Source organism: Musa acuminata, chromosome BXJ3-7 (genome assembly GCF_036884655.1).
Source record: "Musa acuminata AAA Group cultivar baxijiao chromosome BXJ3-7, Cavendish_Baxijiao_AAA, whole genome shotgun sequence".
Lineage (NCBI taxonomy): Eukaryota > Viridiplantae > Streptophyta > Magnoliopsida > Zingiberales > Musaceae > Musa > Musa acuminata.
In genome coordinates, this window is record NC_088355.1 from 24,808,906 (window position 1) to 24,831,295 (window position 22,390).

The 22,390-nt window shown below is 42.5% G+C and overlaps 1 non-coding gene across 1 annotated transcript; it reads left to right on the forward strand.

Moving 5' to 3' along the window:
• Window positions 1–20,664: 20,664 nt before the first annotated feature.
• Window positions 20,665–20,738, forward strand: TRNAN-GUU (transfer RNA asparagine (anticodon GUU)). Its single transcript has one exon. It is a non-coding gene; the product is annotated as a tRNA-Asn (tRNA).
• The last annotated feature ends 1,652 nt before the right edge of the window (window positions 20,739–22,390 follow it).

Here is a 22,390-nt window from a genome sequence, read left to right on the forward strand (position 1 = left end):
GATTCTTCGGCGCATCGTCCTCTCCTGTAGCCTATTGCCCAATCGGCCAGTTGACTCCGCAACTCCGATATCCTTGGCACAATACCCGCTCTTCTTGGCCCGATGCCCGAGTCCACGGCCCGAAGCCTTCTGTCGATACGTCGACCAATCCACCGGCCCGATGTCCAATGTTCTGACATGTTCCTTCGGCACAACATAATTTTCCTGCTTTAATTGTCTCATCCTGATCGAAGCATCCTGCGTCACTCAAAACGCAGATTAAATCATAAACATATATCAAGTAGTTTCATCATCAAAATATGAGATTCAACAATCTCCCCCTTTTTGATGATGACAACCACTTGATGACGGAGTTAAACTTAACTCCCGGAGTTTAAACAAACTCCCCCTATCAATATGCCATATTGATAGAACCTTGAATTCAAACTGAATTCAAGTCATTGCAATATTCATCATGAATACTTGCAACATGTCAACATGAACATATGCATAAACTTATGCATCACATGTCATGTCATCAACATACTTCTCCCCCTTTGTCATTAACAAAAAGGAGAAGTACCACAATCAAGTGTGTGTGATATTGGTTCAACTCATTGCATGAAAAACATAATATCAAGTTTTATCATCATGCAATCTTGGAGCTAGAAGATTTAGCAAGTGTTACATCATGCTTAGAACATTCATGCTATCAAGTTTTAGATATGCAAGTTTTATAGCATATAAGATAGCACTTTTGGTAATGTTCAAGATAGCAAGTTCTATATCATGCAAGCTAGCAAATTAGAGATGTTCAAGAAGGCAACTCTTGCTTCTTGAAAATTTTGTTCACTTTGCTAGATGCGCAAGTTAGCATTTTTGCCTCTTGAGATAGGCAAGATAGCACATTAGCTTCTTTTGAGATAGCAACTTTTTGCTTCTCTTTAGACCAACAAGCTACCAATTTTTATGATATACAAGTTTCACAATATATAAGTTAGCAAAGATTTCGAAAGCAAATGCAAGATAGCTTTCTTGTGTAAGCTCATGATTCTTGCTTCCTATTGCAATGTGCAAATTGCAAGTTTTGCTTCTTGAGATATTCAAGATAGTGATGTTCAAGAAGACAATTTTTCTTCTTGAAATAAGCAAGTTAGCAATCTTTGCTACTTAAGATAGGCAAGCTAGCAATCAAGTTTTTGCATCTTCTTGACTTGTACAAGCTAGCTATCTCCCCCTTTGTCATTGTCAAAAAGAAAGGAAGAATACAGTTTTGTAGTTCTTTTTCCTTTTACAATGATTTCAAAATCATGACAAAGGATGAATAATCAAGTCATGAATGTCAAGACAATTTTTCATCATGAATATCATTGCATGCATCGTTATCATAGGTTGAAGTATTACATGCATAATTTCATATCATCATTCATAATTACATTAATGTTTCAATATAGCAATTTTTTCTCAAAGTGTGTAACTTAGCACTCATAGCATTTTAAATCATGATTTACATCATATGCAATACATCACATCATAATTAGAAAGCACAAGTATTGCATGCATAATTGCACATCATAAATATATCATGATTGAAACTTATATCCTATGGTATCAATTTTGTCAAATTATATCCTACCATACATGATTGAAACTTCTTATTTGTATATATCAAAACAAATTAATGAATATTTCATGTATTCTTCTCTTCACATAAGGAATATCAAGAAGAATTATTAGGTGATGAGATAAACATTTCATGAATACAAGGAATTGCATAAAAATCATATCATAAGTGTTTCATGTATTCATATTATCACATGAAGCATACAGGACAATAATGCAAAGAAATCATGTCATGAAGAATATCAATGTGAAAATTCAGCAACGATCACATGATACAATCGCAAGGCATGATATAATTATGCGACATATCATGAGATGATAATTTATCATATCAATGAAAGATATCAATGTGGATCAATTCGTGAATACCAAAGATATGATTCATGGTTCATTACAATTCTTCTTAACAAGTTCACGATCAAGATTCATATAATTCTTAATAAAGCAAATTGATGTACAATCATCACACAAGACATACAAGGCGAAGAAATCTTGTTATTTCTGTATTATGAAATATATGATATCAAGGCTCATGATTCATTTGAAAAGATATAGTACAAAGAGCAACTTGAAACATTCATATCAAGATCACATTTTAAAATATTCCAAGTTTCAAGATATCAATATGACACTTCATTGAATTCGAAGAAATCAAAAGACAAGTTGCATTTCATTTGAAGAACTCCTTTTTGATAAATGTAGGGAGCATAATGAACGATCTTGATTTATAAAGAGCTTCATGTTATAATTATCAAGATCATGATTTTAATAATTATTTTCTTTAGCAAAAACACTATCATTCATATTTCGAGATGGAATTTATAAGCAGGAATCATTTCATCAAATCCATTTTAGAAAAATATTTTTCATAAGTGTATGAGAAAATCCGATTGTTAGGATACCAATTGTTAAGTGAATCCGAAAATGAAATTAGTACTTTCATGCATTCGGATAAGATTTTGCTATAGATTTTCAAGTTCAATTATGAAGATAAAACATGCTCATGATCATAAAAATTTCTGTATCCAAAAAATATAATTTCCAACATGTTATAGTGTAAAATCATCATGGCAATTAAGTGTTTTGAACATTGAATCAAGAATGTCCGAAAAATAATCTTAACACGTTCATGCATTCGAGCATATTTTTGCCATAGTTTTTCAAATATACTCATGAGAATAACACATGCTTATCATCGGCATAAAATCTCATGTATAAAATTGTTAATCAAAATATTTAATTTCATCATTATGCATTTCTTCAAATCAAACATGATCTTTAATCAAAATCGAGAAATAACAATGGAAATCAACGTAATACACATTATTACTTCTTAACCATGATTTCATATTTTCAATCAAGATCATTTTATTTGTTTATCATGCTATATTATCATTTTCGAAATTATCAGCATGATCATAATTTTTGTATTTTTATTTTTAAACATGTAATTTTCAAGAAAATTAATTCTAAACTAAAAAAGAAAATATATCATGAAAGCATAAAGTAATTTTAAAATAAACCAAAGGCATTTTAATTACCTCAATGTCGTAGGCTGGTAAGGCGTAGTTTGCCGCCTCGCTTTTGTTGACTTTCTCGTCTTCAGATGAGCTCGATTCATCCCAATTTTTGTTCTTCTTCTTGCGTTTAAAGCAAGTAGTTCCATTCTTTTTGCTTTTTAATTTTCGTTTCATTTGTAGTTTAAGTTCACCATCACTTGAGCTTATGCTCGAGTGGTCTTCAAATGTTCTATGTCCCAAATCCTTCCTGTTCCTTGGAAGGTTGGTTTGTTCATCATTGTCCTCATCACTTGAGTCATCGCTCAAGTGGCATTCATTTGTCCAGAGTTCCAAATCCTTCCTGTTCTTTGGAAGGTGATTGTGTTCAACATGTTCATCATGTGCATTGTGCACCATTTCATATGTCATCAATGAACCAATTAGTTCTTCAAGTGGTAAGTTGTTTAAATTTTTAGCTTCTTGTATTGCAGTTACTTTTGAATCCCACTTTTTAGAAAGAGAACGCAAAATTTTGTTTACGAGTTCAAAATCCGAAAAATATTTTCCAAGAGCTCTTAAACTATTGACGACATCCGTGATAGATACCTCTTCTTTTCATATTGTCTATTGTCGGTAGTTTATTGAGAAGAGCCTGCCATGTACATAAGGAATGTCTTTGTGATGCCGGTCGATCCCATGTCCAACTACTTGGGACCCACTTGTTATTTCTTTGCCTAATTATATTCCATGCGGATGTGGCACTAAATTTGCCATTGTCATGAGGCCAAATAAGTATATCTGAAGAGTTGTTCCTGATTGGAATAGCTATAATAGTCGGCCAAAGTGATAACATTTCGGGAGAAATAGGATTAGGGAGACACCAAGCACCGTTAGCAATGAACTCAGAAACCTTCCAATCTTTGGGAGCCCCAAGATCTTTTCGTATTCTGTCACCATATAATTGAAATATACTCTTCCCATTTACCCAAGGATCAAACCACATATTTGTACTAGTACCAGAAGAGATTGCATAGGAAATGTGTTTGATTAGCCAATTCCTTGCCTTTAAAATTCCTTTCCAAGCTGCAGAGTAGTATGTTCTTGTTGAAATTTCCCAGATTGATTCCTTTGAAAGATACCTAGCAGAAACCCAATGTGACCATAAGGAACATTTGTTTTGCAAAAGATCCCATAATTGCTGTACCAGACAAGCTTGATTCCAATCTCTAGTATTTCTCAAGTTTAGCCCCCCTTCATCTTTCGGTTTGCAAATGCTATCCCAATTTACCATATGCATTGCCTTATCATTTGTGCCATTCCAGAAGAAGTTCATTAATAACCGTTCAATATCATGGAGAAGTCCAGCAGGCAGAAGAAATGCATTACACCAATATATAGAGTAGGAGTGCAATACCGAACGGATGAGTTCGAGTCGTCCTGCTTTTGATAGAAACCTATTTTTCCAAGAAGAAATTCTATTCTTTATTTTTTGCAAGATAGGCTGACAATGGGTTTTGTGAATGCCTGTGGATATGAGCGGGAGACCCAAATAAGGAACTGGCAAGCTTCCCTCACTAACCCCCAAAGTTTGCACAATAAAGACCGTATCCTCAACATAAGGGCTCATATATAGCTGCCAACCAACTCCATTAATGAATTCCTTAGCCATGAAGAAAAGCACTATGATACAGCTTTACAACTGCCAACCATCTCCATTAATGTATTCCTTTGTGTTGGGAATATGCTGATGAGCTGTCTTATCTGAGTAGACTGAGTTGAAGATTACGTAGCAATATTGTTGGCTGAAAAAAAATCATATTATTAGCACGATCCATATGAGTAGATTGTAGCAAATTAGACACTCCCGTGTCAGCAAGGCATGAAGTAAAATAAAGTCCCAGAGTCAAGGACGCGATTTCGTTGGGAGTTCGAGAGTTCGTCAGAATTCCGGACGTTCGTCGGAAGTTCTAGTGGAACCAGCGGAGAAGTCTCGGAGCTTGCAAGAGAAGCTTGTCGAAACTCACCAAGAAGATCGTCGTGAAGTCCAAGAGCTTACCGGGAGTCCGTAGAAACATTATCGAGAGATCATTAGAAGTTCGTCGGATGATCGTCGGAAACTCGCCGGAAGAAACCAAGACAAAGGGACTTAGGACTTATTTAGCTTAGCAAATGTCTTTGGAATCGTAATTAGCACGTAATTGGGTTTAGATTTGGGTCAGCCTAATTAGGGGCCAGCAAGGCCAATGTAAGGATATGTTGGGCCCAATGAGAGGCCCAAACAGTGCCTCCAGAAGTTGTACCTGTTGGGAAATCATAAGGGGGCGACATCATATGCGCAGCGGAAGAACAAAAAAACAAAAATCCCCGATTCCCAAAAGGATGTTCGTCGTCGTGCGAAGATTGGTGCGCAAAAAATCCGCAAAACACAAAACTGCGTATAGAGATTGTGTTACCTAGGGAGATCGTATATCCCTGTTTCCTTGCAGATCCTTAGGAGAGGGTGAAGGAGGTCAAGCGTCCTCCTCTCTAGCGGTGATCCACACAGCAGGGTTGCGACGACGCTCCTCAAAACTCCAGGTGGAGAGGGAGAGGAGAATAGGAAGGGCAAGCAAAGACTCTAGCCTATGAGGCTGTGAATCCCTCCTATTTATAGAGATCCCGTGTCAAACCCTAATGGGTCCTTCCCTAGTGGGTATTGGATCTGCATCCAATAAGACAAGGGCTCCGTCGGATATCTCATATCCGAACCTCTACTCATCGCAATGCCTACCATATGTGTGTGACCCTCTAGGCCCAATATCGAGCTGGCCGTGAGTCATACCTGTCAGAACTCCTTCTAACTCAGTGAATTATTATCTCTGTAATAATTCACTCGACTCATCGACTACGGACGTACTAGGCCACTACGTCGTAGTCCCCAGACGATACAGGGGAATCCAATCCATTGGACCTGTCTGTCCTCAGTTACCATGTACCTATAGTCCCTCATCCATCTAATATCCCAGAGACCGTATATCGAGCATGGTGCTGTCAGACCCATACGGTTTCTACTCGAGTCTCGCTCTAATCGGATTCTCCCGGAGAACTCTTTCTCTCTCAACCCGAATGACCCTGGCCAGGGATTTGTCTGAGCAAGAACACATAGGATATTCCTCTCATGACGCCGAGAGTGGATGATCCTCTATTGACACTCAATAGCCCTCGTAAGGTCGACTACCACTCCCAGTGACCAGCTGTACTAGATCTGGGAACAGCCAAACCTATAAGTCTGGTATCAAAGAGTGGAGCACTCATACAGGACATCCTTGGTGTCTCAAGTCTAAGGACCAGATACACCATTAGGACTACGGAATCACTGTCTGACAATAAGGCATCATCAACCATCCAGCATTCCGTAAGCGGATCAATCAGTGAACTCATTCTCCAATGAGCACCTGTACTGTATCCCTAGTGTCCCTACACGAGCAGCTATGAGACCAGCTGCATCCATCATATGGACGGGTATACAGCACACCAGTCTATCCGGTTATCATGATGTCCCTCTCGAGTAACCTATGACCGGGATTATTTAGGATATGTGTTTAAAGGTGAATCGATCTCATTATCGTGATCTCATCACGATCCGATTCCCATTGCACAAATCCAAGGACATCACAATATATATGCATTTATGCAATAGTTATAAAGTGATATACGCCAAAATATAATAAGCAAAAAGATTCTGTATCAAGTCACACGTGCCAACACTCACGTGATTGGCTTGCTGGGCACCTATGACTAGCAATCTCCCACTTGACCTAAAGCCAATCACCTATGTGTCTGATCCCCATCAGACCCCTGTGACGCTCAAAGACAATCTGAGACAACGGCTTTGTTAGTGGATCTGCAATGTTATCTTCGGATGGAACTCTTTCCACTGCTACATCTCCTCGGGTTACGATCTCTCTTATAAGCTGGAACCTCCTCAGAACACTTCTGATAAGACCCGGGTTCCCTTATTTGAGTAATCACCCCATAGTTGTCGCAATATAAGGAAGTCGACTTGTCGCTATCTGTATCGACTCCCAAATCTGTGATGAACTTCTTCACCCAGTCTCCCTCCTTTGCTGCATCTGATGCAGCAATGTACTCCGCCTCTGTGGTCGAGTCAGCAGTGGTATCTTGCTTGGAACTCTTCCTGCACACTGCTCCTCCATTCAAGATGTACACATACCTTGAATTCGACTTGCTATCATCGACATCAGACTGAAAACTTGAGTCGGTGTAGCCTTCAACCTTAAGGCTATTACCTCCATATACTAGTAAAAGATCCTTAGTCCTTCTTAAGTACTTAAGGATACACTTTACTGCTTTCCAGTGCTCCGAGCCTGGATTCGCCTGATACCTGCTCGTGATACTCAGAGCATGCGCTATATCAGGCCTAGTACATAGCATGACATACATGATAGACCCTATTGCTGAGGCATAAGGTATCATATTCATGTTTGCCCTTTGGAATTTTCCATGCTAAACCTTTTGACAATAGTTTCTATGTACCTGGACTAGGACAAGCCAAGCATCCTTTTGGATCTATCTCTATAGATTCTAATCCCCAAGATATAAGATGCTTCTCCTAAGTCCTTCATGGAGAAGTGTCTAGATAACCAAGCCTTTACTGTGGATAGCATTCCTATGTCATTCCCAATGATGAGGATGTCATCCACATATAACACCAAAAAGCTAATAGCGCTCCCACTTACCTTTCTGTATACACAAGGCTCATCTTCGTTCTTAACGAAGTCATAAGATCTGATTGCCTCATCAAATCTTATGTTCCAACTTCGGGAAGCTTGCTTTAGTCCATAAATGGATCTAAGCAACCTACACACCTTATCTGGGCAGTTCTTGGACACGAATCCCTCAGGTTGCATCATATACACCTCCTCCTCCAGGTTCCCGTTGAGGAATGCGGTTTTCACATCCATCTGCCAGATCTCATAATCATAGTGTGCTGCAATAGCCAATAGAATTCTGATGGATTTTAGCATTGCTACGGGTGAGAAAGTTTCGTCGTAGTCAACACCTTGCCTTTGACGATACCCCTTAGCCACTAGCCTTGCTTTACAGGTCTCTACCTTTCCATCTACTCCGATCTTTTTCTTAAAGATCCACTTACAACCGATGGGTACAATACCTTCGGGTGCATCAACTAGGTTCCAAACCTTATTGGAGTACATAGAATCCATCTCAGAATTCATGGCTTCTTTCCACTTCCCGGAGTCTATACTCATAATAGCCTCCTCGTAGGTCTGAGGATCAATATCCTTTACATCCTCTGCTCTAATATGTCCCACATATCTCTCAGGAGGATGGGATACTCTATCAGACCTGCGTAAAGTTGAAAATTGTGTATTAGATACCTGAACAGACTCGGGCTGTAGAGTGGTGCTTGAGCTTGGTTCTCCAACCTCGCTCAATTCTATCATTCTCCCACTGTCTCCGTCAAGAATGTGTTCCTTCTCAAGGAACACTGCTCTCTTAGCTACAAAGACCTTTTGGTCCTCGAGATGATAGAAGTAATACCCACAAGTTTCCTTGGGGTATCCCACAAATTTACATCGCCCTATCCTTGATTCTAATTTATCGGGGTTGTGTCTTTTAACATGGGCAGAGCAGCCCCAAATCTTAACTACTTTAAGATCAGGCTTCTTCCCTTTCCATATCTCATATGGTGTAGACACCACCGACTTAGTTGAAACTCTGTTCAGAAGGTAAGCTGCGGTTTCTAGGGCATATCCCCAGAATGAGATGGGTAGGTTAGCGAAACTCATCATGGACCGTACCATATCTAATAATGTACGATTTCTCCTTTCAGAGACACCATTGAGCTGAGGTGTATAAGGAGGTGTCCATTGGGATAATATCCCATGGTCCTTGAGGAAGTGAGTAAACTCTGTACTTAAGTACTCACCTCCTCGATCTGATCGAAGAGTTTTGATACTCTTTCCAGTCTGGTTCTCCACCTCATTCTTATACTCTCTGAATTTCTCAAAGGCCTCGGACTTGTACTTCATTAAGTACACATATCCATACCTTGAGAAATCATCAGTAAATGTAATGAAGTAGGAGTAACCTCCAATGGCATGAGTTGACATGGGTCCACATACATCACTATGTATGAGTTCCAACAACTCAGTGGCTCTCTCTCCAGTTCCACTAAATGGAGAGTTGGTCAGTTTTCCACGAATGCAAGGCTCACAAGTTGCATATGACACATAGTCGAATGGATCTAGATATCCATCATTTAGCAACTTTTGAATCCTTCTTTCATGGATGTGACCTAGCCTACAATGCCACAGGTATGCACTGTTCAACTCATCTCGTTTCCTTTTGGACACATTTATATTCATGATATGTGGAGTGGTGTCTAACATAAATAAACCATTATGCAATGTTCCTTTCGTGATGATCTTATCATCTAATAATATCGAACAACCATTGTTCTCAAAAACAAATTTATATCCACTAACTGTTAAACATGAAATGGAGATAATGTTTTTGATAATAGAAGGAACAAAATAACATGCATCTAATGCAATAAAAGCTCTACTAGGCAGATGTAGGGCGACCTCGCCAACAGCTAATACAGCAACTTTTGCTCCATTACCCATCTTGAGGTCCATCTCGCCTCTCTCTAGTCTCCTAGGCCTTGCCAGAACCTGCAACGAATTGCATATATGATAAGCACTACGGGTATCTAATACCCATGTGTTATCATGAGAGTCTGACAAATGGAGACTGATCATGAATGTACCTGAAGCTTCATCAAGCTTTTGTTTCGCCCTTTCTGCAAGGTACTCTTTGCAGTTTCTCTTCCAGTGCCCATCTTTACCACAGTGGAAGCACTGGCCTTTGTCCTTTGTTGGGTCTTTCTTAGCAACCTTTGCTTTACCTTGTTTGCCCTTGCCCTTTCCCTTCTTAAGGGACCTTTCTGCTTTCCTTTTCTTTCTGGTCTCACCAGTGTAGAGAACTGGCTTCTCTTTCTTAATAGTACTCTCTGCCTCCCTCAACATATTGAGGAGCTCTGGGAGAGTCACCTCAAGCTTGTTCATATTAAATTTCATTATGAACTGTGAAAAGGAATCTGGTAGGGACTGAAGCACAATGTCCACACACAAGTTATCCTCTAGGACCATTCCTAGACCTGTGAGTTTCTCTATCCACTCAATCATCTTTAGGACATGGTTCTGAACCGGTGTCCCCTCAGTCATCCTAGCACGGAAAAAGCTCTTGGATATCTCATATCGTTGAGTCCTTCCCTGTTCCTCAAACAATTTACGGACATGTAGGAGAATGGATCTGGCATCCATCTTTTCATGTTGTCTCTGTAACTCTGGAGTCATAGAGCCCAACATATAGCACTGAGCAAGAGTGGAGTCATCAATGTACTTCACGTAGCGAGCGATCTCATCCTCGCTTGCCCCTTCTTCGGGCGTAGGCATCACTGTATCAAGGACGTACACGATTTTCTCCGCTGTGAGAACAATTCTCAAGTTACAGAGCCAATCCGTATAATTTGGACCAGTGAGGCGGTTGACATCAAGTATGCCACGTAAGGGATTTGAAAGCGACATTTTCTGAAAATAAAGATGTAGCAAAAATGAATAACATGCAGATTTTGCAAGAAATAAACTATCAAGATATGGACTTCTATCTTAATATGCTCCCACTATTTTACTAACGAGTCACGCGACACCCTCAGCACGTGAAACGGAAGTCTCCGGCAGACTTCTAGTGGGGATCAGGATCCAATCAACGTCTTAGTGTAACCTCGAGGGACTCGACCAATCACACTAAGCCTAAAAGGTAGACAACTCTTGCCGATCACAACTCCTTGTGATTCCCGTCCTGTTCGGCCTCCGAATCACCATGGCCTCGAGGGACTCGACCAACCATGATGCTCGGTTAAGTCAACACCTTCGTTACAAGATGAGTCTGATTTGATGATATACCCTCGAGGGACTCGACCAAGCATATCATGCCCTCAGGTCACCGGTGACATCTCTATGTCGTAAGCAAGATAGCGAATCGCGATATAGGTGAGTCTCGAGGGACTCGACCAACTCAACCTACACCGGGATTCGGTTCCTACTCATAACGATGGAAGGCCACGTGGGTCAATCTAATTGCCTCACGTTTACTGACTTAATTTTATCGAGAGATGTTTCTATGATTTGGTCTCCTAATATGACATGTCACACATATACATATTTAATATATATCTACATCGCATGCAAATATATATACATATCTAGTATGTGTATAAGCAATCACACCAGATGATCATGGACCACAACCTAATATGATTAGGCCCGAGCCAGTAGGCCTAATCACTCACATCAAGATCTATGTGTGCAACGGTGCATCTCCATGCCTTGTGATCGTCCATCTCGTCCTCGTCGGTTCCGTCGACATCTTGATGCATCTCCATGCATCACGATCGTCCGTCTCGTGGGTCCCGCTATGGCTTCCACGCTCCCGCTGCGCCTCCTCATGTGATTACAACTTAATCATAGGCACGCAGGCCCGACAATAAACGAGAAATATAATGGAGGTTCGCAGACCTCAATAATAATAATCACAAGTACACACATCACACGGTCCATGATCATCCGTCCACTCATCATACATCACATGTATAAATAATCATCATCATGTAGGACTACTAGATAATAATAAAAATAATAATCAACTAAACCTTTTAATTAATTAATATTTTCTGAAATCAGGGATATATAGGGAATTTCTCAATTCCTAAGGGTATTTTCGTAATTTGGACAAAAGATAGAAACTGGAATTTCTCAAATTCCGAGGGGGCAAAACTATCTTTTTGCCTAGAAAACCCTAATGCCCTTCTCCCCCTTGCTGCTGCGCCGCCGCCGCCGCCACCCTGCTGGCGGCGGCCTGTGCGGCGAGGGCGAGGGCACTGCCCTCGCCGGCAGGTGGCACGCCCGCTGGGGTCGCTGCCGCTGCAGGTGTGCGCCCCCGCGGGCGCCGTCGCCTCCGCGGGCGGTTCTGCCCGCGAGTTAGCACCCGCAGGTGGTGCTGTCTCGCTAGCGGCCGCCCCTGCGGGGTTTTTGCCCGTGGGAGCAGCGGCCACAGGCGCCGCTGCCCTGCGGTGCCTCAGCCCGCGCTGCTGCCCCGCGGCGCCTATGCCCGCGGGCTCAGTGGCCGCAGGCGCTTCTACCGAGCGGGCTGCCAGCCCCGCCGGCCGCAAGCCTGCTGCAAGCAGACCGCCGGCCGGCTGCTGCAGGCACAGCGCTTGCGCATGCGCCGGCGCTGTGCTGCCTGGCTGCGGCTGCGGCTGGCTGCAGGCATGCAGATCGAGGGCAGCAACTGTTGCTGCCCTTCCTTGCTTTTGCGTCAACGATTTTGACGTCAATATTCTTCCTAAACACAACACACGCAGTTCAAAACCAATCATTCGCACGAACAACCTGGCTCTGATACCACTGTTGGGAAATCATAAGGGGGCGACATCATATGCGCAGCGGAAGAACAAGAAAACAAAAATCCCCGATTCCCAAAAGGATGTTCGTCGTCGTGCGAAGATTGGTGCGCAAAAAATCCGCAAAACACAAAACTGCGTATAGAGATTGTGTTACCTAGGGAGATCGTATATCCCTGTTTCCTTGCAGATCCTTAGGAGAGGGTGAAGGAGGTCAAGCGTCCTCCTCTCTAGCGGTGATCCACACAGCAGGGTTGCGACGACGCTCCTCAAAACTCCAGGTGGAGAGGGAGAGGAGAATAGGAAGGGCAAGCAAAGACTCTAGCCTATGAGGCTGTGAATCCCTTCTATTTATAGAGATCCCGTGTCAAACCCTAATGGGTCCTTCCCTAGTGGGTATTGGATCTGCATCCAATAAGACAAGGGCTCCGTCGGATATCTCATATCCGAACCTCTACTCATCGCAATGCCTACCATATGTGTGTGACCCTCTAGGCCCAATATCGAGCTGGCCGTGAGTCATACCTGTCAGAACTCCTTCTAACTCAGTGAATTATTATCTCTGTAATAATTCACTCGACTCATCGACTACGGACGTACTAGGCCACTACGCCGTAGTCCCCAGACGATACAGGGGAATCCAATCCATTGGACCTGTCTGTCCTCAGTTACCATGTACCTATAGTCCCTCATCCATCTAATATCCCAGAGACCGTATATCGAGCATGGTGCTGTCAGACCCATACGGTTTCTACTCGAGTCTCGCTCTAATCGGATTCTCCCGGAGAACTATTTCTCTCTCAACCCGAATGACCCTGGCCAGGGATTTGTCTGAGCAAGAACACATAGGATATTCCTCTCATGACGCCGAGAGTGGATGATCCTCTATTGACACTCAATAGCCCTCGTAAGGTCGACTACCACTCCCAATGACCAGCTGTACTAGATCTGGGAACAGCCAAACCTATAAGTCTGGTATCAAAGAGTGGAGCACTCATACAGGACATCCTTGGTGTCTCAAGTCTAAGGACCAGATACACCACTAGGACTACGGAATCACTGTCTGACAATAAGGCATCATCAACCATCCAGCATTCCGTAAGCGGATCAATCAGTGAACTCATTCTCCAATGAGCACCTGTACTGTATCCCTAGTGTCCCTACACGAGCAGCTATGAGACCAGCTGCATCCATCATATGGACGGGTATACAGCACACCAGTCTATCCGGTTATCACGATGTCCCTCTCGAGTAACCTATGACCGGGATTATTTAGGATATGTGTTTAAAGGTGAATCGATCTCATTATCGTGATCTCATCACGATCCGATTCCCATTGCACAAATCCAAGGACATCACAATATATATGCAGTACCGTCATGGCATAGTCTTCGAGATTATGTTAAGCGGTGGTACCGCTAGTCTGGGAGGTTGTACCGCCCATGGCAGGGTGCCAAGCCGTGGTACCGCTAGTCTAAGCGGTGGTATCGCCCAACATAACATCCCAGGTGGTGGTACCGTTAGATTAGGCGATGGTACCGTGATAGAACCCTTTTAGATTCTCAACTTGGGGTTGATCTCTTTAGTGGATCGACCTCCTTGGAACTCTATAGGGGTTCCTCCCTCCAAGTTGCTGCTCAAAGCTGCAGAAAAGATTCATCTATTGCTTATAAAAAGAGAAGGAATATATTGTTGAATCTCGTATTTTGATGATGAAACCACTTGATATGTGTTTATAATTTAAACTGCATTTTGTGTGATGCAGGTCTACTCGATCAGGATTAGACAGTTAACGCAGGAGGAATTGACGTTGCACCGGAGGAGATCACGTCAGGATATTGGACGACAGAAGGCTTCGGACATCGGGCATCAGGCCAAGGAGAGCGGAATTGCGCCAATGATATCAAGGTTGCGGAGGTCAACCGCCAATTGGGGAACAAGCCGCAAGAGAGGACGATGCATTGAAGAATCAGACGAAGCGCCAACCAATGACGTGCCGGGCAACAGAATGTCAATTTGCGTTGTAATAATTGTCTAGATCGGAGTAGAGTTTTTGGCTTGTGTGTGCAGGATTAACTACGATAACGATGAAGACATAAAGCGAAACAAAGTATCGGAGTCAAGCGCGAAGGATTTGTTGTGAGTTCGAGAGTTCGACGGAAGTCCGAAGGTTCGTCGGGAATGCAGCCGGAACTATCCGAGAATGAGTAGGGAGCTTGCCGAAGGGTTTTTCGGAAGCTCGCTGGAAGGTTCGTTGGAAGTTCACGGAGCTCGCCGAGAAAGATCGGAGCTTGCCGAAGAAGCTCGTTGGAACTCGTAACTGCTGCATATGCAGTCGCTGCCACTACGGCCGCAATCCCGTCCGCAGCCCCTTTTTCCCCCTTTCCTTTCTTTTCTTTCCCAGCTGCAACTGCCGCAGTCGCAGTCGCAACCATGGCCGCAGCCACCACAGCCGTAGCCTCTTCTTTCTCCCCTGCTCTATTTCCTCTCCTTCTCCTCTTCCTCTCTTCTTCCCTTTTCCTTTCTCTTCTTCTTCCTTTCTTTCTCTTCTTTCCCAGCTGCACTGCTGCAGTCGTAGCCTCAGCCGCGGCCACAACCTCTTCTTCCTCCCCTGCTCATCTTCCTCTCCTTCTTCTCTTCCAACTGCAGCTGCCATCGCCGCAGCCACAGCCCCTTCTTTCCCTTCTCTTCTTCCTCTCCTTCCCTTCTTCTTTTCTCTTCCTCTTTCCCTGCCACAGCTGCAGCTGCCACAGCCGCAGCTACTTCTTTCCCTTCTACTCTTCCTTCTCCTTCCTTTCTTCTTCTTCTCTTCTTCTCCTTCCTCCCCTTCTTCTTCTCGGCGTCACACACACCCTCTCCTCTGTTTCCTCTGCAGGGAACAAAGGTATCACAACCTCTTCTCCTGCTTCCCCTTCTTCTTCTCTTCCTCTTCTTCTTCTTCTGCTCTTCTCCTACCCGACACCACACACGTCTACTCTGTTTCCACCTACAGGAAACAGAGGTGCTGCAGCCCTAACTGCTGCCACCTCTCGCTCCTCTCCGTCTTCCCTCTCTTTTCCCTCTTCTTCTCCTTCTCTTCTTCTCCTCTTCCCTTTTCCTCCCCAAGGCCACACACCTCCTCGCTGCAGCCTTGCCGCACCTATCCTCCTCTCTTCTTCTTCTTCTTCTTCTTCTTCCCTTTTCATCCTCAACGCCCCACACATCCTTTCCTCTGTTTCCACCTGCGGGAAACAGAGGTGCTGCAGCCCTAGCTGCTGCAGTTGCCTCTCTTTCTCCTCTCCATCTTCCCTCTCTTCTACTTCTTCTTTTCTTCTCTTCTCCCTCTTCTTCCTCTCTTCTTTTCCCTCTTCTTCTCTTCTCCCTCTACTTCTCTTCTTCTTCTCCCCACGCCCCACTGCTTCTCTCTGTTTCTCGAAGAAACAGAGAGAGCGTGGGAGGCGGTGGGATAAAACCGAAATTTTCGGTTTTCTTTCTTTTCTTCTTTTTACAACTTAACAGTTTAGTCCTTGAAATTTCTATATTTACATATAGGTCCTCTGATTTATAAATAAATCTTTATTAATAATTTTCAAAAGTGAGGGATATTACACTTCTAAACCCTAACTCCTAATAGGACTCCTACTTAAGACTCTTACTTCTAACCAACTCCTAATATAACTCCTACTCAAGACTCCTATTCCCTTACAACTCCTAATTTTTCTCTAAGAAAAAACCTCATACATGAATGTCCCTCTCAATTAAGACTCTCCTAGCTAGAGTCCTAACAGACCCGCCCTCTTCAAATCAGCCTTGTCCTTAAGGCTGAGATTCCATGAACTCAAGGAACCGGGTCTTCAGCTCCTCATATGGTTCCCATGTGGCGTCTTCAAGTGGTAGATTATTCCAATGCACAAGTACTTCAGTAGAGGGATGTCGGCGACGCATCACGATCCTACGATCGAGGTTGGCTTGTGGTTGGGCTTGAACAACTCCATCCTCAGTTGTGTTGGGCAGTTGGATTTAGGATGACTCGTGTTCTCCCAACTTGGGCTTTAGGCATGATACGTGGAAGACAGGGTGAATTTTGGCATCCTCAGGTAATTTAAGTCTGTACGTCACGGCTCCAATACGCTCTGTGATCTGATAGGGCCCATAAAAACATGGGGATAGCTTCATGGAGGCTCGAGTGTTGATAGAGAGTTGCTTGTATGGTTGTAGGCGAAGATAAACCCAATCTCCCACTGAAAATTCTCTTTTACTTCGTCGTGTGTCGGCTTGCTGCTTCATTTTGGCTTGAGTGGTAGAGAGATTATCTTTTAACAGTTGTAAGAGTTTGTCCCTATCAATCAATTCTTGGTCAACCTGATCTACCTTGGCCGAGCCAATTACATACTTTGGAATCACAAGGGTTGGTCGACCATACAATGCTTCATAAGGGGCACATTTTGTAGATGAATGATATGTAGTATTATACCACCATTCGACCCAGGGAAGCCATTTTGTCCACTCTTTTGGTCGGTCGCTAGCGAAACACCAGAGGTATGTCTCTAAGCACCTATTTACCACCTCTGTTTGGCCGTCAGTTTGTGGATGATACGCTGTGCTCATCTTGAGTTTGGTGCCTTGTAATTGAAATAACTCGGTCCAAAATTTACTAGTGAAGATCTTGTCACGATCACTTACGATGGACCTTGGCATCCCATGCAGTTTAATAATATTTTCTATGAAAATTTGGGCAATACTAACAGTAGTGTAAGGATTTCTCACAGCACAAAAATGAGCATATTTCGTAAGTCGATCAACCATCACGAGAATCATGCTTTTTACCTTTGGAAGATGGCAGCCCTTCAATGAAGTCCATGGAGATGTCAGTCCACACTAAGTCTGGTATGGGCAGTGGTTGTAGCTTCCCTGGATTTGCCACAGTTTCACCCTTGTGCTGTTGACATACATCACATTGTGCCACATATTCAGCAATAATTTCTTTCATCCCTCTCCAATAAAAATTTTGCTTCACTCCTTTATAGGTTCTTAGGAATCCAGAGTGCCCTGCTGAAGGTATGGAGTGAATTTCATGCAAGATGATTGTGATGCAAGAGGAGTCAGGTTTACAATGCGACCTTTGTAGCATAGATCCCTCGAATCCCAAGTGTAGTGGGCTATTGCACTTGGATCCTCTTCCAATTTTTTTATGATATTGCTGATCTCTAGATCCTTCTTCCATTATTCCCTAATGTCCTCAAGGAGACCGGTGGTAGGAAGGGAGATGGCTGAAACCTTAGCTTGTTCAGATAGCCGTGAGAGTGTATCTGCAACAACTTTTTCTTTCCCCTTTTTGTAAATAATTTCATAATCAAATCCAAGAAGTTTGGTTACCCATTTTTGCTGCTCAGGGGATGATATCTTTTGCTCCAAAGAGTACTTGAGGCTTTTATGGTCAGTTTTTATTTGAAATCGCCGGTCGATCAGGTAGGGTCTCCACCTCGTTACTGCGTGTATAATGGCAAGCATCTCCTTATCATATACTGATATGTTTTGATGGGAGGGAGATAATGCCTTGCTAGTGTATGCGAGTGGTCGACCATTTTGCCTGAGAACGGCTCCAATTCCGACTCCAGATGCGTCGGCCTCAATGATGAAGGGTCTATTGAAATCTGGTAGCGCAAGCACCGGCGTCGTTGTCATGGCTGCTTTAAGTTTGTCGAATGCAGTAGAGGCTTTGTATGACCATTGGAAAGCATCTTTTTTCAGTAAAGAAGTGAGTGGTGCACTGATCTTCCCATAGTCCTTAACAAATTTTCGGTAGTAGCCCGTTAGTCCAAGGAACCCCCGCAGTAATTTCACGTTTGTAGGTTTCGGCCAGCCTTGCATTGCCGTAATTTTTGTTGGGTCTACCGCCACTCATTCTTCTGATATTATATGCCCAAGGTACTCTACTTTTTGCTGGAGAAAGCTGCACTTTGGTTGCTTAACAAATAGAGTATTCTCCCGAAGGATCGTCAAAACAATCCGTAAATGCTGAAAGTAAGTCTCAAGAGAAGGGTTGTAAACGAGAATATCATCGAAAAATACTAGCACAAATTTATGAAGAAAGCTACGAAATAAATCATTCATGAGACTTTGAAAGGTTGAAGGAGCATTAGTGAGTCTAAAAGGCATTACCAAGAATTCATAATGGCCATCATGTGTGCGAAATGCAGTTTTTGGAATGTCATCGTCACATACCCGAATTTGGTGGTAACCGGATCGGAGGTCCAACTTCGTAAAGACTCAAGCTCCTTTCAATTCATCAAGAAGTTCATCCACCACTGGTATTGGGTACTTGTCCTTGACGGTGATGTCATTTAAAGCTCGGTAGTCGATGCACATCCGCCAAGTTCCGTCCTTGCGTACAAGTAGCACCGGTGAGGAATAGGGGCTGCACCTTGGCCGAATCACCCCTGTTTCAAGCATCTCCTTTATGATCTTTTTAATTTCATCTTTCTGGAGGTGAGGATATCGGTACGGTCGAGTGTTCACTGGTGGCTTGCCTGGAAGGATTGGAATTCGATGGTCATGTTGCCGAGAAGGAGGAAGACCGCATGGTTCAGCAAATATGTCGACAAATTCAGTAAGCAATTGGGCAAGATTTTGATCTTCAATTTCTATTTTCTTTTCTTCTGGTTGTGGCTGGAGATGCATCAAAAAGCCACCATTTACCTTGTGCAAAACTTTCTCCATTCGTTGGGTCGAAATAGTGGTAACGTTGCTTTCGCGCTTCCCGCGTAGGATGATATGTTTGCCCTTACAGTAGAATTTCATAATTAATTTAGAAAAGTTTCAAGAGACATCACCTAGTGTAGTCAGCCATTCTATACCAAGCACTGCCTCATAGTCATCGATTGGTAGGAGGAAGAAATTGATGATAATTTTTTGGTCTTGTAGTAATAGTTTCACTTGCGGGCATCTTTGGTCGCACTTTAGGATTCTGCCGTCGGCAACCTTTACATCGAACTTGCTGCAACCTTCAATATGTAGTGTCATCCGAGCAGCAACCTTACTATTCAGGAAGTTATTAGTGCTACCCGTGTTGATGAGAACAGTGATCGGCTGTTGTTTGAGAAGGCCTCCAACTTTCATCATTTGCGGATTTGAGTAGCCGGCTAGTGCATGTACCGTAATGTCGGTCGGTTGTGGCTCTTCTTCCATATCTTCTTCTTCATGTTCAAGGCTCTCTTCTAGATGTTCAATGACCTCTTCTTCTACTGGTTCAATCATAAGAAGTCTACCTTTTTTACAGCGATGCTCGCGGCTCCACGACTCGTCGCAATGCCAACATAACCCCTTCGCAGATCGCTCCCGATGTTCTTCTCTTGTTAACCTTTTCGGTATAGGGACTCGGTTGATAGTAGGGGGGCTGAGGGCTTTAATATTGTAGGTCATGGAGTGATCCTAGTCATCCGGGCTTCATGGTTCAATTGCTCCTCTTGAAGTCGTGCGAAAGAGATGGCTGCCAAAAGCGTGTATGGTTGTCGCGCCTTAACTTCTCCCCGGATCTCCGGCTTTAAGCCCTCAATAAAGGTCCCCAATAGTTATTTTTCAGACCAATCACGAGTTTGATTAGATAACCTTTCAAACCTGGTTTGGTACTCCTGAATGGTGGAGGTTTGTCGGATCTTTGCTAGTTGTCCGTCACTGTTCTCGTAATAAGTTGGTCCGAAGCGGATCAGTAGTCCTTCTTTGAATTGTCGCCATGAAAGAACTCCATAAGTGTGTTCAAACCAATCAAACCATTGTATGGCATCCCCTTTAAGATGTATAGCTGCAATCTCCACCGTGGATGCATCCGCAGTTTTATGGTACCGAAAATATCGCTCCGCGCGCGAGATCCAACCAATTTGGTCTCCTTCTTCCCATCTAGGGAAGTCCACTCTCATGCGCGAATAGTTGGGGTCGGTCAAAGAGCCTCCCCTCTCTTGGAAGTCATCTCTTTGGGCATGATGTGATTGGTTAGAGCTCTCTCCTGGGAAGTCCTCATTGATTTATACCCCGCATCTCCAACTTACTCATTGATTTATACCCCTAGGAAGTCCTCGTGTTGCACTCCTTTTAAACATAGCTGGAGTAGCTCAGATGGTTAGAGCGTGTGGCTGTTAACCACAAGGTCGAAGGTTCAAGCCCTTCCTCTAGCAGAAAAATTTTTAATAACTCATATTATTATTGATAGCATTTGCAAACCGAAAGATGAAGGGGGGCTAAACTTGAGAAATACTAGAGCGGAAAAATCTTTTTAATAACTCATATTATTATTGATAGCATTTGCAAACCGAAAGATGAAGGGGGGCTAAACTTGAGAAATACTAGAGATTAGAATCATGCTTGAGAAATACTAGAGATTGGAATCATGCCTTTATATGCAACAAGAAGAAACTAGGTTACTTTCAGATACGCTATTTGGTGGATGTGGAAGGAGAGATGTAACAGAATCTTTGAATGTCAACACACAAACAATGCTAAGCTCTTGAAAGAGATTATTAGAGACTCAAGATCCTGTATGGAGCAAGATCTCAAAACGGAGCACTTTACCCAAATAGAAAAGATATTTTTATCAAATTTAATTTTTCTTTTAGCTAAAGATCTTGGGAATTATGCCAAATTATGTACCCATATGTAGTTTTGATATATCTGGATAAATATTTTCTATGTTGACTATAATTAGGAGTTATAGTCATAACTATCGCATTCGCACTCTGAGTTACTTGGCTTTGTCTATGACTGGTATAGATAAAGCTATTTGTAGAAACTTTACACATAATCAATTTACTTTTACTTACCAAAAAATAGTTAGAGCTCTCTCCTTGATGTGATTTCTTCGGGCTTAGTGGTCGGCCCAAACTGAATTCGGTAAGGAGAGTCCGAATCTAATCCTCCATTTGTGCCTCAAAGGCTTCAAATTTAGTATTGATTGCCTCCTCAGATGCCATATTATAAGACTCCAAATCATTGATGTTAAGATCTCTCTTTTCTTGTCACGCCCCTCAAAATATCGATAATATTTAAAATTTTCATCACAACTAATCCAAGATCCAAACACACATTTGAGGTCACTAAGAAAACATTCAGATCAAAAATTTCACCTCTATAGTCTACAAATTCATAACCCTGTGCAGTTCATAAACATCCCACACATCACTCGATAATTCAAACAACTGAACTTAACTCATCAAAATAATAACCACAATATAAAATTCACAAGTGGGGAAGTCTATGCAGTCACCAAACCAACGATTACCATAAGATCATATCATTACATAAATTTAACTTAACATTCCAAAATCCTATACATGAGGGATCCTTTATCTTACACAAAATCCACACGTTTAGATTCATCGTCACATTTCATAAGATGTAGAGTATCTTATACAACTAATACACATATGCTAACAAAGATGTGCTCAAAATCTTCTAAACTTTCCACCGCCTCAGCCCAATCTTAACATTTAAGCATGCAATACGCTATCCTGAAAAATTTATCAACAAACGGGGTGAGCATAAAGAGCTCAGCAAGTGACTAACATATCCATATCAAAATAGTACAATTTCCAAAGAGATACAGTTTCAAAATACAAGGCAGAATATACGATTTCGTAGACATAATATCATTAGGAGCAGAAACACAATTGTCCTTTCAATCTTACATATTTGGTTCCTGACAGATGGGGCATAGAGTAATTGGAGCATATCAGTAACAAAAGAAACATATCGGAGCTTATCAATGACATATAAAATGTTTCGAAGCATATCAACGGCATATGGAACATTTCGAAGCAAAATCATCAATGAA